Genomic DNA, 15,884 nt, shown 5'->3' with positions numbered 1-15,884 from the left:
TGCATTATGAAGTGTCCTTTACCAGTGGGAACATACTCTCCAGTTTGCAGTCAGACTTCCTTCTGCCCTGGACACTGCTTAAAGACTCTGGCAACATCGGCAAGTTTCTCTTGCTGGTCATCCCTATCCTGATTGCCATATGCTTTCTTGGACATCCAAGAAGGACTATATATAACCTGAATGGACATCCATTCAGGTTATAGTCAAACCTTGCTGTCTTTTAAGATGACTTTACATATGTCTGCTGTAACTTATTATGTCCTGTAGGCTGGGCATGGTGGCTCACGCCTGTGATCCAAGCACTTTGGGAGGCTAAGGTGGGCAACATAGTAAAACCCTGCCTCTACTGAAAATACAAAAATTAGCTGGGTATGGTGGCACCTGCCTGTAGTCCCAGCTACTCAGGAGGCTGAGGCAGGAGAATTGCTTGAACCCAGGAGGCAGAGGTGATGGTGAGCCAAGATAGCGCTACTGCACTCCAGCCTGGGCAACAGAGCGAAACTCTATCTCAGTAATAATAATAATAATAATAATAATAATAATTTTGCAAGGCAGCTTTACCTCCTTTCCAAATTCTGGATGGTGTCTTATTTTGTCTTCATGACCCCTGTGAATTATAAAAGAGAAAGCATGGCATGAAAGAAGTAAACAACTTCCCTCTGCTTTGAGGTTTCTTCTCATTTTCTCTAATGCTATGATGATCAGTTTTCATATGTGGGGAGACCTGAGAGGAATAGATTCTTTTAAGTCAACGATGACGGATTTGTGGTGTTAGCACAGTCACTTGCTTCTCCTGTGTCCATGGCAGGTGGCACTGATGGATCATGGCTGAAGTCATCTGTAGTTTGCAGTCAATATCAAACATCCCTCTTTAAGTTTTGCTCATATTTGGTAAAGACATAGATTCTCAGTATATTTTAGGATGATCTGAGTCATAATTTTCTTAAGACATTGGTTCATTAAAGGATAGAGAAACTGAGTTGAAGAGAAAGAAATCACTGCACTCCAGGGGACATTCAGATTCCTCTCTGGGGGAGAACATGGTCCTGGGTGGGAGGTAAGTCCAGATAAATCCCAGGAGCTCTTCTAACCCTGAGATTCTGGCAGTTTTATGGTTCTCCTTAGGCCTCTCAGCCACTCTTCCTGAAGGTAAATCTATGTCCAGCAGCAACTCCAGGTTTGTGATTTATTTTTCCCTGCACTGGGCTCCCTGCCCTCTGCTGAGATTCCATTTCCTCTGAGAGCTGACTCTCACTTGAAGCCTGCATACACCATCTTAATAAATGTCCCAAATGGACAGCACCCCTGGATTTTAGAAACCTTTTTTCATTTTACTGTTATTATTATCTTAGTGTTTCAGTAGAAGATGCTGTTTGTGAGTTGCCTGTGTAAAATTAATAATGGCTCATGGAATAAAGAGATAATCACTTAAGGCAGCCTATTGTGCGCTCTGACCACACCAGCATAGGCAGTTGTAAAGCATCAAGTAAGCCGGAATAGACTTGTTAAAGAACTCCTCACTATGCTCAACTCAGTCATTCCTAGGACTCAGTGGCACACTGGAGCTTGTTGGCATTCGCTTATGCAAGCCAGTTGTTCATATCTCTTCCCAAACCCCACATTAAGTAATCATGCTGGTTGCTTGAAATTGAACATAGTGGGAGAATTTATACCATGAGTAACGGGTAATGCTGTAAGTCCATGTGTGTTTGTTTCTTCCTTGAAGAGCCTTTTGTTAGATATTTAGCAACACACCATTGTCCAAGGTTATGGTCACGACATTGTTTCAGTTCAATGATTTCAGAAGAGACTAAGGATAGAGATCTAGTCACCTATATCTCACAGGGAACCAAAAAAAGCTGCTTAATGAAGTCTTGTTGCATTATAAATGTATAATAACTATACTGTGAATATAAACAATGTATAAATACAACATTGATGTCTCATTTTTCTCTCTATATTCCTATGACATATTTTGAAGAATCTTTTTAAAAAATGTTTGAGATTTTATAAACTGATTAGTTTATAAAACTCCTCCTTTATTTTTCACAGACTGTCAAATAAAATTTCATTAGAATTAGTGGATGTTCAGGCTTCCCAATTTCCTAAAATGATGCTGTTATTTTATTTAAATAAAAAGTAATATAAGGGTACGTAGCAGTTATTAATATGCTGACACCCAGTTTTCATTAGAAAATTGGAAACCATATCTGCAGCAACTAAAATATAATTTTCAAAGTTGCAAAAATTAGTTTGGGAATGTTTTTGTTTTTTGTTTTGACACACTCACACTGTGTCACCCAGGCTGGTGTGAAGTGATGCGATCTTGACCCCCTGCAACCTCTGCCTCCTGGATTCAAGTAATTCTACCTCAGCCTCCCCAGTAATTGGGATTACAGGCACTTGCCACCACACCCAGCTAATTTTTTGTATTTTTACTAGAGACGGGATTTCGCCATGTTGCCTAGGCTGGTCTTGAACTCATGAGATCAGGCAATCTGCCCGCCTCTGCCTCCCAAAGTGCTAGGATTACAGACATGAGCCATTGTGCCCAGCTAGTTTGGCAATTTCTCGAAGAATTTAGAACTACCATTCAACCCAGCAATCCCATTATTGGGTGTATACCAAAAGAAATATAAATTGTTTTACTATAATGACATATGTATGTATATTCATTACAGCACTATTCACAATAGCAAAGACACGGAATCAACCTAAATGCCCACCAATGGTAGATTGAATAAAATGTGGTATATATATATCATGGGATACTACACAGCCATAAAAAGGAACAATATCATGTTCTTTGCAGCAACATGGACAGAGCTGGAGGTCATTATTCTAAGTGAACTAATACAGGAGCAGAAAACCAAACACTGCAGGACTTAAGAGACAAATTCCTTCTAGAGAAAAGGGGGCTACCACAAACAGACTGTCCTTTCCTGTGCCAGATTTTGAAGTGGGATAAGGCAGGAGACTAAAAAGCTAAGCTTAAAACCTCTGGAAGGAATAATAGAAGCACATACCATCTTTCAGGTGGGAGAAAGATGCTCACTAGACTACAAAAAGCCCTGGAGGGCTAATCCTGGGACATAGGGACACACCAGAGGTAAACTGAGTCACACTAAATCTTCAAACCGGACACCATTCAGTAGAAAGCCTGACCAGATTGAGATTATTAACCCTATAATCGATAAACCTAACAGACAAAAAGGGAGAACAATTGCTATAGAACTTATCATCTGTTGTCTTTATGGTTTATTTATAAAACAATAGGTATCTTAAAAGTTACTAAAAATGCAAATAGGTCAGAAAATAGCCTAAAACAAGGAAAGAAGAAGAACAAGAAGAGGGAAAGAGGAAGAGAAGGAAGAATAAGGAAAGAAGATCCACAAATGATCCAGATATTGGTGTTAACAAAGACTTTAAAATAACAATGATTTATGCTAAACAACATAAAGAGGACCAAATGGATAAAACACGAAACATTTCATCAGAGAACTGAAAACCATTGAAAGTGTCAGGTGGATGCTCTAGAACTAACAAGAACAGATTAAAAATTCATTGATGTTAAAATGTCATTAGTTTCAACAGTAGTCTTAGACACAGAATACAGAATTAGTAAACTGAAGATCAAGAGATAATACTCAAATCAAAATTGAAGCACAACAAATTAAAAATTTTTTAAATTAGAGAGTAACAGATATGTGGAACTCAGTTTAAAAAAATATTGTGGTAGGCCAGGAATGGTGGCTCATGCCTGTAATCCCAGGACCTTGAGAGGTCAAGGCAGGTGGAGGGCTTGAGCCCAGGAGTTCAAGATCAGCCTGGGCAACCTGGTGTAATTTCACCTCTACAAAAAATACCAAAAAATAGACTATGGTGACATGCACTTATAGTCTCAGCTACTTGGGAGACTGAGGTAGGAGGATCACCTGACCCTAGGGAGGTAGAGGCTGCAGTGAGCCATGATCACACCATTACACTCCAGCCTGAGTGACAGAATGAGACCCTGTCGAAAAAAAAAGAAAAAGAAAAATTATAGGATTACATATAGGTCCCAGAAGAAGAAGAAAGACAGGTTGGGGCTAAAGTAATAACTCAAGAGGTGATAGATGAGAATTTTTCATTCATCTGTGAATGAAAGTCTTCAATTCTAAGATCAAAGTGTTTAGCACATCCCAAAAAAGCAAAGTACAAAGAAAACCAACTACAGTACATATATTCAACCTGCTGAAAACCAAAGAGAGAGATAACCTTAAACATAGCTGGGGGCAGAGCAAAGTGGGAGCTGCAGACATCACTTCCAATATAACAACAAGATTAATGGCTGACTCTTCAACTAAAACTGTTTAAGCCAGAGGCAATGAAATGACATCTTTAAAAAAGCTGCATCCAGAGGGACTATCCTTCAAAAAATAAAGGTGAAATAAAAAAACCCATAAATTCATATTGATACCAATCAACAAATTACTAAGAAGGAAAAGCTGTTTCTGATGCTAGATAGCCAATGAATTTAGAAAGAATAACGTAATTAAGAAATTATTGCTGGTTATGGTGGTTCATGCCTGTAATCCCAGCGCTTTGGGAGGCTGAGGTGGGTGGATCATGTGGGGTAAGGAGTTCGAGACCAGCCTGACCAACTTGGTGAAACCCCATCTCTATTAAACACACACAAAAAATTTGCCAGGCTTGGTGGCTCATGCCTGTAATCCCAGCTACTTCGGTGGCTGAGGCAGGAGAATTGCTTGAACCTGGGAAGTTGCAGTAAGCTGAGATTGTGCCATTGCACTCCAGCCTGGGCAACAAGAATGAAACTCCATCTCGAAAAATTGTCATTTGGCAACCATCACAATGATTCACTTAGACAAGAATCATCAATGGATAGTAAAAGTGGATGAAAGTTTAAAAAGTAATGTGATATCCACACACTTTAAAAATATTGGCTCATAGATATTTCTTACTTATGAAGGCAAACATAGTAATGTTAGAGTAAAGAAACTTGGCAGATACTACCTAAACAAAGGGATCAACGTTAGCATCACTGATAATAATGTGACAAATTTATATAATATATAATCTGAATTTAACCATGAGAAAACATTGCACAAATCCAAATTGAGGGATATTCTATAATATAACTGGTTTGTACACTTCAAAACCATCAATGTCATGAAACACAAAGACTGATAACTATTCTATATTAAAGTAAGTTAAAAATATGTGACTGCTGAATGCAATGCATGATCCAATAAATCTAAACTAAAAGTTGATTTTTTTTTTTTTTTTTGAGATGGAATCTCACTCTGTCATCCAGGCTAGAGTGCAGTGGCGTGATCTCTGCTAACTGCAAGCTCCACCTCCCGGGTTCACGCCATTCTCCTGCCTCAGTCTCCTGAGTAGCTGGGACTACAGGCACCCACCACTGCGCCCGGCTAATTTTTTGTATTTTGAGTAGAGATGGGGTTTCATTGTGTTAGCCAGGATGGTCTCGATCTCCTGACCTCGTGATCTGCCCGCCTCGGCCTCCCAAAGTGCTGGGATTACAGGCGTGAGCCACCGCGCCCGGCCAAAAGTTGAAATTATTTAAAAAGATTTTTCTCTGCTACAAAACATGCATTTTCAGTGTGGAAGATACCCTCACACACACCCTGCCAAGGGGCCAAAAAATTGGTTCTTAGGGGAAGAGCTAAAATGTCTTAGAAATTACAATGGCCCTTCAAAGTTTCACAGTAAATAAACACCACCAACCACATACGCAAAGTATATTTGTAGAATTAATTTAATGGAGAGTGGTTAGGAAAAAACGTCTTAAAAGGCTTTTTGTGGGAAGATACAATAGACATAAAAAGGTTAAGAAATACTGCCAGAAGTAATATTAGGACAATTGCCAAAAGTGAATTGGATATGTAGATCAGACAATACTGTTACATCACTGTTAATTTTCCGATTTTGATTATGTACAGTGGCCATGTAAGAATGTGACTGTGTTTCTCAGAAAATACACATTATTGAGGTACTGAAGGTTAAAGGATTATCATATCTGCAGCTGACTCTCAAGGGTTCAGAAGAAATACATAGAAGTGGGGTTGGAGTCCGGGCACGGTGGCTCATGACTGTAATCCCAGCACTTTTGGGAGGCTGAGGCGGGCAGATTATGAGATCAGGAGATTGAGACCATCCTGGCCAACATGGTGAAACCCCATCTCTACTAAAAAAAAAAAAAAAAAAAAAATTAGCTGGGTGTGGCGGCACGTTCCTGTAATCCCAGCTACTTGGGAGGCTGAGGCAGGAGAATGGCTTGAACCAGGCAGTCGGAGGTTGCAGTGAGCTGAGATGGCACCACTGCACTCCAACCTGGTGACAGAGCGAGACTCTGTCTCAAAAAAAAGACAAAAAACCAAAAACCAAAAAAAAGACAAGAAGTAGGGTTGGGGGAGAAGAGAGAGAGGGAATAGTACAATAAATGCAAAAAAGTAATCATCTGAGGAATCTAGGTGAATATAGAAATTCTTTGTGTTATTTCAACTTGTATTACTGCTTTGACTTTTTGAACTCTGAAATTCTGTCAAAATAAACAGTTAAAAGAAAATTATGGTAAACAAAGATTTTTAGACAACTAAAAACAGCATTCACTGCAAGCAAATAAGCACTAAAAAAACACTAGAGGAGGTTCTTAAGACCGTATGAAAATAATCCTATTGGAATCATGGAATTATTTGAAAGAATGAAAACAACAGGAGATGGTAACTAAAATAATGCTTTTTAAAATGATGATGATATAAAGCCCTATGAATTTTATTACATATGTAGCTAAACTATATATCACAATAGTACAAATGGCAAGAGATTGAAGTTAAATACAGTTAAGCTTTTGTTTGGAAGATTGCAAAAGTACTAATTTAAGATAGATGCTGAATATGTAAAATATGAACGTTGAAATTTGTAAGGTAACCACTACAAGATGTTAGCTATAGGTTTTTCATACATGCCATTTATAAGATTAAGAAAGTGTCCGTATATTCTTGCTAACAGATTTTGTCAGGAAGGGGTGTCAGATTTTGTCATGTGATTTTTCTGCATCAACTGAGCTGATCACATGGTTTCTCTTTGATAGATTATTGATATTATTAATTACATTGCAGTATTCCAACTTTTCATTTTGGTAAAATACATGTAACATAAATTTACCATCTTAACCATTTTTAAGTGTACAGTTCAATGGTATTGACCATATTGATATTGTTGTGTGACCATCACAACCATTCATTTCCAGTACTCTTCTTATCTTGTAAAATGGAAACTCTATAACCATTAAACAATAACTCCTCATTCCCTCTTATCCCTAGCCCCTGGAAACCACCATTCTCTTATCTGCTTTTATAAGTTTGACTACTCTACCTCATATAAGTGGAATTATGAAATATTTATGTTTTTTGACTAGCTTATTTCACTCAGAATAATGTCCCCAAGATTCATCTGTGTTGTAGTAATTGTCAGGAATTTCTTCCTTTTTAAGGTTGAATAATATTCCATTGTATGTATATACCACATTTTGATTATTCATCTATTGATAGACATTTGGGGTTGGTTCCACATTTTAACTATTGTGAATAATGCTGCTATGAGTATAAAAATAACTCTTCTAGACCCTGCTTTTAATTTTTTTGGGCATATGCCCAGAAGTGAAATTGATGGTTCATGTAGTGATTCTATTTTTAATATTTTCAGGAACGCCATTTGTTTTCCGCAGAGGCTCTCCTATTCTACATTCTCACCAACAGTGCACAAGGATTCTAATTCTTCCACATCCTCATCGACACTTGTATTTCCCTGGCTTGCTTTGTTTGTTTGTTTGTTTTTTTGACTGTAGATATCCTAATGGGTAAGAGGTGAGATATAAGTATAATTTTTATTTGCATTTCTCTGATTATTAGTGAATTTGATCATCTTTTTATGTGCTTGGATATGAGGGTGATCTGGCTGCAACATCTGTCTCCCCTTTGATTGCCAGGGTTGATTTGGCTGATCTCGCTGGCTAGGCAGGTATGCCCTTCCTCTTTTACTGCTCCATGTACATCCCTCCTGAAGCTGCATTCTCAATCATAGAGGATGACCATCCCCGATAGAGAAAGACAGGTCAAGGGTATACGAGTAGGTGTAACTGCGCTCCCCTGCTAGAAACTCCAAACAAGCTCTCATGTGCTTATTGGCCATTTGCATATCTTCTTTGGAGGAATGTCTGTTCAAGAATTTGACCATTTTTTATTCAGGTTGTTTGATTTTTGAGTTGTAGGAATTCTCTATATATTCTGCATATCAATTCCCTATCAGATATATTATTTGCAAATATTTTCTTCCATTCTGTGGGTTTCCTTTTTACTCCAATAGTGTTTTTTTTGATGCACATTAAAATTTTTTTATGAAGTCCAATTTGTTTTTCTTTTATTGCTGGTTTTCATGATGTCATATATAAGAAATAATTGCCAAATCCAGTAGTATTAATATTTTGTCCTATATTTTCTTCCAAGAGTTTTATAGTTTAGCTCTTATGTTTAGGTCTTCGATTCATTTCACATTAATTTTTGTGTTTGGTGTTAGGTAAGAGTTTACCTTCACTCTTTTGCATATGGATATCCAGCACCTTTGTTGGAAAGACTTCCTTTTCCCATTCAATGGTCTTGGCAGTATTCAATGTTTATTTCTGGACTCTCTATTCTACTCCATTGGTCTATATGTCTGTATGCTAGTACCACACTTTTGATTACTGTAGGTTTGTGGTAAGACTTGACATCAGGAAATGTGAGTCCTCCAGCTTTGTTTAAAATTCTTTCTTCTTGCTATTTTGAAATACACAATACATTATTGTTCACTGCATACTCCTTACTGTACAATAGAACACCAGAACTTATTCTTCTTCTCTAACTGTAACTTAGCTATTGACCAATCTCTCCCGATTCCCACCTTCTCCCTATATTCTCCCATCCTCTGGTAACCACTGTTCCAATCTCTACTCTTAAGAGGTCAAATATTTTAGATTCAGTGTATGAATGAGATCATGTGGTATGTGTCTTTTGTGCCTGGCTTATTCCCTTTAACATAATGTCTTTCAGGTTTATTCATGTTTTTGCAAATGACAGGATTTCATTCTTTTTTATGGCTGAATAGTATTATGTTGTTTACATATGTCACATTTTAAAAATCCATTCATCTGTTGATAGACACTTGATTTCATATCTTAGATGTTGTGAATTTTTGCTGCAATAAACATGGGAGTAGAGATATCTTTTTAACATATTGATTTTATTTCCTGTAGATGTATACCTAGCAGTGGGATTTCTGAATTACGTGGTAGTTCTATACTTAATTTTTTGAGGAACTTCCATACTGTTGAATATAGTGGCTATACTGACTTATGTTCCCACCAACAGTGTATAAAATTTCCCCTTTCTCCACATCCATGCTGGCATTTATTTTTTGACTGTTTGATAATGGCTCATCTCTTTAACCAGAGTGAGATGATATCTCACTATGTTTTGATTTGTGTTTCTCTGATGATTAGTGATGTTGAGCATTTTTTCATGTACCTGTTGGCCATTTATATCATTTATGTATCTTTTTTTTTTTTTAATTGAGGCAAAGTATCACTCTGTTGCCCAGGCTTGAGTGCAGTGGCACGATCTCGGCTTGCTGCAGCCTCTGTCTCCTGGGTTCAAGTGGTTCTCATGTCTCAACCTCCCAATTAGCTGGGATTACAGGCGCACATCACCACGCCTGGCTAATTTTTTGTGTTTTTAGTAGAGACAGGGTTTTACAACGTTGGCCAGGCTGATCTCAAACTCCTGACCTCAGGTGATCCAACCACCTTGGCCTCCCATATTTCTGGGATTATAGGTGTGAACCACCATACTTGACCATGTCTTCTTTTCAAAAATGTCTGTTCAGGTATTTTACCCATTTTAAAATCAGATTTTTAAAATTAATTAATTTATTTTTGCTGCTGAGTTGCTTGAGTTCCTTATATATTCTAGATATTAACCCCTTGTCAGATGTATAGTTTGCAAATATATTCTCCCCTTCTATAAGTTGGCTCTTCACTGTGTTGATTACTTTGCTGTGTAGAAACTTCAGTTTGATATAATTCAATTTGTTTATTTTTGCTGTTTTCTGTGCTTTTAAAAGGTCTTATCCAAAAAATCCTTGCCTAGACCAATGTTATAAAGTGTTTCCCCTAGGTTTTCTTCAGTAGTTTCATAGTTTTGGGTCTCACTTTTAAATCTTTAATCAATTTGGAGTTGATTTTGTATATGGTGAGAGATAGGAATCTAGTTTTATTCTTCTGCATATCCAGTTTTCCCAGCACCATTTATTGAAAAGACCATTCTTTCCCCAATGTGTGCCTTTGGTACCATTGTCAAGAATCAGTTCACTGATTATTGCATGGATTTATTTCTACATTCTCTATTATGTTTTATTGGTCTATGAGTCTGTTTTATGCCTATACCATGCTATTTTAGTTACTATGGCTTTGTAGTATATTTTGAAGTCAGAAAGTCTGATGCCTCCAGCTTTGTTCTCTTTGCTCAGAATTTCTTCTTTGGCTATATGGGGTCTTTTGTGTTTCTATACAAATTTTAGAATTTTTTATTATTTCTGTGTCATTGATATTTTGATAGGGATTGCATTCATCAGTATTTTGATATAGAGAGCTTTGAGCAGTATGGATGTTTTAACAATATTTATTCTTCCAATCTAAAAACACAGGATATTTTTCCATTTATTTGTGCCATCTTCAATTTCTTTCACCAATGTTTGCTAGTTTTCATTGTAGAGATTTTTCACTTCTTTGTTAAGTTTATTTCCAGGTATTTTTTGTTGTTGCTATTGTGAATGGGATTAAATTCTTGATTGCTTTTTCAGATAGTTCACTTTAGTGTATAGAAATGTCACTGCTTTTTGCATGTTGATTTTGTATCCTGCAACTTTACTAAATTTATTATCTCTAATTTTTGGTAGAGTCTTTATGGTTTTCTGTATGTAAGATCATGTCATCTGCAAACAGAATAATTTGACCTTCTTTCTAATTTGCTCTTTATTTCTTTTTAAAATAAAATTTTAATTTTTAATTTTGTGGATACATAGTAGGTATATATATGTATGAGGTACAAGAGATATTTTGATACAGGATACAATGCATAATAATCACATCAGGGTATATGGGGTATCCATCACCTCAAGCACTTATTCTTTTTTTTTGTTACAAACAATCCAATTATACTCTATTAGTAGTTTTAAAATGTACAATAAGTTATTGTTGATTATATTCACCCTATTGTGTTATGAAATACTAGATCTTATTCATTCTATTGTTTGTTTCCATCAACCATCACTGTTCCCCTCCCTCCACATTACCCTTTCCAGCCTCTAGTAAGCATCATTCTATTCTCTATCTTCATAAGTTCAATTGCTTTAATTTTTAGCTACCAGAATAAGTGGGAACATGTGAAGTTTGACCTTCTGTGCCTGGCTTATTTCACTTCACATAATGACCTCCAGTTCCATCCATGTTGTTGCAAATGACAGGATGTTATTCTTTTTATGACTGAGTAATACTCCATTGTGTATATATGCCACATTTTCCTTCCAGTTCCATCCATGTTGTTGCAAGTGACAGGATGTTATTCTTTTTATGGCTGAGTAGTACTCCATTGTGTATATATATTCCACATTTTCTTTATCCATTTATCTGTTGATGGACACTTAGTTTGCTTCCAAATCTTGGCTACTGCCAATATTATTGCAATAAACACGGGAGTGTAGATATCTCTTTGATGTACTAATTTCCTTTCTTTTGGGTATATAGCTAGCAGTGGGATTGCTGGATCATATGGAAGCTCTATTTTTAGTTTTTTGAGGAACCTCCAAATTGTTCTCCATAGTGGTTGCACTAATTTACATTCGACACTTTGTACAGCAGTGTACAAGTTCCCTTTTCTCCACATGCTCGCCAGCGTTTGTCATTGCCTGTCTTTTGGATGAAATCCATTCTAACTGGGGTTAGATAATATGGCATGGTAGTTTTGATTTGCATTTCTCTGATGATCAGTGATATTGAACACCTTTTCATATGCTTGTTTGCCATTTGTATGTCTTATTTTAAAAATTTCAATAGGTTTTGGGGGGGAACAGGTAGAGTTTGTTATATGGATAAATTCTTTAGTGGTGATTCCTGAAGTTTTGGTACAGACATCATCTAAGCAGTGTACACTGTACCCAATGTGTAGTCTTTTATCCCTCACCCCTCTACCACTCTTTCCCGTGAGTCCCCAAAGTTCATTGTATCACTCTTATGCCTTTGCATCCTCATAACTTAGCTTCCACTTATGAGTAAGAACATACAATATTTGGTTTCCCATTTCTGAGTTACTTCACTTAGAATAATGGTCTCCAATTCCACCCACGTTGCTGCAAATGCCATTATTTTATTCCTTTTTATGGCTGAGTAGTAGTCCATGGCATAGGTATACCACAGTTTCTTTGTCCGCTCATTGATTGATGAGGATTTGGACTGCTTTCATATTTTTGCAATTGCAAATTATGCTGGATAAACATGAGTGCACAAGAATCTTTTTTGTGTAATGACTTCTTTCCCTCTGGGTCGATGCCCAGTAGTGGGATTGCTGGATCAAATGATATTTCTACTTTTAGTTATTTAAGAAATCTCCACACTGTTTTCCACAGTGGCTGTCCCACTTTACATTCCCACTAGCAGTATAAAAGTGTCCCCCTTTCACCACATCAATGCCAACATCTTTTATTTTCTGATTTTTAAATTATGGCCATTCTTGCAGGAGTAAAGTGGTATTGCATTATGTTTTTAATTTGCATTTCCCTGATCAGTAGTGATGTTGAGCATTTTTTTCATATGTTTGTTGGCCATTTGCATGTCTTCTTTTGAGAATTGTCTATTCATGTTTTTAGCCCACTTTTTGATAGGATTGTCTGGATTTTCCTTGCTGATTTGAGATCCTTGTAGACTCTAGATATTAGTCATTTGTCGGATGTATAGATTGTGAAGATTTTTTTCCAACTCTGTGGGTTGTCTGTTAACTCAGCTGGTTATTCCTTTTGCTCTGCAGAAGCCTCTTAGTTTAATTAAGTCCCATCTATTTATCTTTGTTTTTGTTGCATTTGATTTTGGGTCCATGGTCATGAATTCTATGCCTAAGCCAAAGTCTAGAAGGATTTTTTTATGTTATCTTCCAGAATTTTTATAGTTTCAGGTCTTAGATTTCAGTCCTTGATCCATATTGTGTTGATTTTTGTATAATGTGAGAGATGAGGATCCAGTTTTATTCTTCTACATGTGGCTTGACAATTATGCCAGCACCATCTGTCGAATAGGGTGTCCTTTCTCCGTTTTATGTTTTTGTTTGCTTTGTCGAAGATCAGTTGACTGTAAGTATTTAGGTTTATTTCTGGGTTTTCTATTCTCTTTCATTGGTCTATGCACCCATTTTTATATCAGTATCGTGCTGTTTTTGTGACTATGGCCTTATAGTATAGTTTGAAGTCAGGTAATGTGATGCCTCCAGATTTATTCTTTTTGGCTATGTGGGCTTTTTTGGTTCCATATGAGTTTTGGGATTTTGTTTTTCTGGTTCTGTGAAGAATAATGGTGGTATTTTGATGGGAATTGCATTGGATTTGCGGATTGCTTTTGGCAGTATGGTCATTTTCACAATGTTGATTCTACCCATCCATGAGCATGGGATGTATTTCCATTTGTTTGTGTCATCTATGATTTTGTTCAGCAGTGTTTTGTGGTTTTTCTTGTAGAGGTCTTTTACCTCCTTTATTAGGTGTATACCCAAGTATTTTATTTTATTTTATTTGCAGCTATTGTAAAGGGGGTTGAGTTCTTGATTTGATTCTCAGCTTGGTCACTGTTGGTGTGTAGCAGTGCTACTGATTTGTGTACATTAATTTTGTATCCTGAAACTTTGCTGAATTCACTTATCAGTTCTAGGAACTTTTTGGAGGAGTCTTTAGGGTTTCCTAAGTATATGATCATATAATTGGCAAACAATGACAGTTTGACTTCCCCTTTACTGATTTTTACATTATTTATTTCTCTTGTCTGATTGCTCTGGCTAGGGCTTCCAGGACTATGTTGAATAGAAGTGGTGAGAGTGGACATCCTTGTCTTGTTCCAGTTCTCAGAGGGAGTGCTTTCAACTTATCCCCATTCAATAAAATGTTGGCTGTGGGTTTGTCATAGATGGCTTTAATTACATTAAGGTCTTTCCCTTCTATGCCGATTTTGCTGAAGGTTTTAATCATAAAGGGATACTGGATTTTGTCAAATGCTTTTTCTACATCTATTGAGATTATCGTGGTGTATCACGTTTATTGACTTGTGAATGTTAAACCATCCCTGCATCCCTGGTATGAAATCCACTTGATCATGGTGGATTATCTTTTTGATATGCTGTTGGATTTTGTTCATCAGTATTAAAGATTTTTGCATTTACATTCATCAGGGATAGTGGTCTGTAGTTTTGTTTGTTATGTCCTTTCCTGTTTGGTATTGAGGTGATACTGCCTTCATGGAATGATTTACAAGGATTCCCTCTTTCTCTATCTTGTGGAATATTGTCAATAGGATTGGTACCAGTTTTTCTTTGAATGTCTGATAGAATTCAGCTGTGAATCCAACTGGTCCTGGACTTTTTTTGTTGGCAATTTTTAAAATTACCATTTCAATCTCATTGTTTGTTATTGGTCTGTGAAGAGTTTCTATTTTTTACTGTTTTAATCTAGGAGGATTGTATATTTCCAGGAACTTATCCATCTCCTCTAGGTTTTCCACTATATGCATGTAAAGATATTCATAGTAGCATTGAATGATCTGTTGTATTTCTGTGGTATCGGTTGTGATATCTCCCATTTTGTTTCTAATTGAGGTTATTTGGATCTTTGCTCTTCTTTTCTTGGTTAATCTCACTAATGGTCTATCAATTTTATTTATCTTTTCAAAGAACCAGCTTTTTGTTTCATTTATGTTTTGTATTTTTTTATTTCAATTCATTTAGTTCTGCTCTGACATTTGTTATTTCTTTTCTTCTGCTGGTTTTGGTTTGGTTTGTTCTTGTTTCTCCAGTTCCTTGAGGTGTTATCTTAGATTATTTACTTGTGCTCTTTCAGACTTTTCGATGTAGGCATTTAAGGCTATAAACTTTTCTCTTAGCACCACCTTTGCCATGTCCCAGAGGTTTTGGTAGGTTGTGTCACTATTATCTCTCAGTTCAAAGAATTTTTAAATTTCCATCTTGATTTCATTTTTGACCCAGTCATCATTCAGGGGCCGGTTATTTAATTTCCATGTATTTGCATGGTTTTTAGGGTTCCTTTTGGAGATGATTTCCAATTTTATTCCACTGTGGTCTGAGAGAATACTTAATATAATTTGAATTGTCTTAAATTTATTGAGATGTGTTTATTGGCATATCATGTGGTCTATCTTGGAGAATGTTCCATGTGCTGATGAATAGAATGCATATTCTGTAATTGTTGGATAAAATGTTCTGTAAATATCTGTTAATTCTATTTGTTCTAGGTATAGTTTAAATTCATTGTTTCATTGTTGACTCTCTGTCTTGATAACTGTCTAGTGCCATCAGTGGAGTATTGAAGTCCCCACTATTATTGTGTTGCCATCTATCTCATTTCTTAGGTCTCGTAGATATTGTTTTATAAATTTGGCATCTCCAGTTTAAGCACATATATATTTAGGATTGTGATATTTTCCTGTCAGACTAGACCATTTATCATTATATAATGTCCCTCTTTGTCTCTTTTAACTGCTGTTGGTTTAAAGTTTG

This window comes from Macaca fascicularis, chromosome 1 (genome assembly GCF_037993035.2).
Source record: "Macaca fascicularis isolate 582-1 chromosome 1, T2T-MFA8v1.1".
NCBI classification, from domain to species: domain Eukaryota; kingdom Metazoa; phylum Chordata; class Mammalia; order Primates; family Cercopithecidae; genus Macaca; species Macaca fascicularis.
Note: the sequence above shows the minus strand (reverse complement) of the source record.